Here is a 1,347-nt window from a genome sequence, read left to right as displayed (position 1 = left end):
GTGTGTGTGTGTGTGTGTGTGTGTGTGTGTGTGTGTGTGTGTGTTTTGCAGCTGACTTCTAGTTCCACTTCCGTTTGTGGTCACATTGACATTCTGTCCTCTCCTGCTGTTTGTCCCTATCTTGACTTGATCCCGGATTCTTTTTCTCAGGAAATCAGTCGGCCCAGTTCAGAAACCAGCTGGAGATATTCCACAATGAAGAAAAATACCCCAAATACCAGCGAAACAAGTATAACCACAACAGTATATATATATATAATAAAATAAACAGATAAGAAGGAGCCCCGTGCTCCCATGTGTAACCTTCATAGAATATTCCCTTCCGTGCACATTTCTATCATTTGGATTTATGTTGTTTTGAAACGCTGCATTCAATTCTAAATGTTCCACCGAGTGGAAAATACTCCCGAGCTGCATGGAGAGCATCCAAAGTTTAAGGATACAGCTCTGAATCATCCTGTACATGTAAGATGTATTCACGTTACGCGCATAAAGAAGATATGTGGAAAACAAGCTTTTCAGGAACATTCTTGGCCCCGAAACAAGTCGCTGGGTTTCCCTCAGTGTTCATGAACCTCACACAGCCGTCCTGTAACGATCTCTGAGGACTCATTTCATTTGGAGTGTGTCGTGTTCAGCTTACCTGTTGGTCTGCACGCGCTCAGTCTGGTTCCAGCGGGAGTCCCCACAGAAAGTGTCCTCACGTGGCCATCCTGTAAGAAAACAGAGAGAGATCGTGAGCGTGTGTTCGGAACTTTAATCAACGCAAACTGAAGCTTTGCAGCGAACTTTCATTCAAAACACATCTTAAATACCTCATATCTCCAGAGTTTGCCTGCTTTTCCTCTTCATAAAGCGATGCTATTAGTCACTCACTCAATCCATCTGTGCGTTTCACACATATTTAACCAACGCAAAGCATTTAGAAGAGTTGTTTTTCTTCCTGAAAAGTAACGTTTTTGGACGCACATGGTTGAAAATGAGGATATGAAATAACAGATATGTCAAGATGGATTTAGAACAAAGGTGTTTAAAATGATGTGCAAAGCATGTAGAATATTTTGCTTTTGATAAAACAGTACAGCCCAAAAATAAGGCCGTATATTGAGTTTAAATATTTTACGTAGCGTAATAATTATGGAGCTTCAATCAAGACTTGGAACGAGCGGATACATGAAATATTAGAAGTACTCGGATACTTTTAAAGTCTTAAAACTGAGAGGGAAGCTGCACGCCAAGAGGTTGAATGTGTGTTTGTGTTTTGTGAGTCTTTCTGTTTGCCTTCGTATTTGTGGATATTCTAGTGCTTCTATTGTGTGTGTGTGTGTGTGTGTGTGTGTGTGTGTG

At 41.1% G+C, this 1,347-nt stretch overlaps 1 long non-coding RNA gene across 1 annotated transcript; it reads right to left on the bottom strand.

The window, feature by feature from the left end:
* Positions 1-80: 80 nt before the first annotated feature.
* LOC116380898 (uncharacterized) lies at positions 81-1,341 on the bottom strand. The gene is made up of 2 exons (XR_004212625.1): positions 816-1,341; positions 81-713 (listed from the first exon to the last, which is right to left on the bottom strand). It is a non-coding gene; the product is annotated as an uncharacterized LOC116380898 (long non-coding RNA).
* Positions 1,342-1,347: the final 6 nt, after the last annotated feature.

Source organism: Anarrhichthys ocellatus, unplaced genomic scaffold, assembly GCF_004355925.1.
Source record: "Anarrhichthys ocellatus isolate YVR2014 unplaced genomic scaffold, GSC_Weel_1.0 scaffold9482, whole genome shotgun sequence".
Lineage (NCBI taxonomy): Eukaryota > Metazoa > Chordata > Actinopteri > Perciformes > Anarhichadidae > Anarrhichthys > Anarrhichthys ocellatus.
Note: the sequence above shows the minus strand (reverse complement) of the source record. Positions and strands in the feature narration are given on the sequence as shown.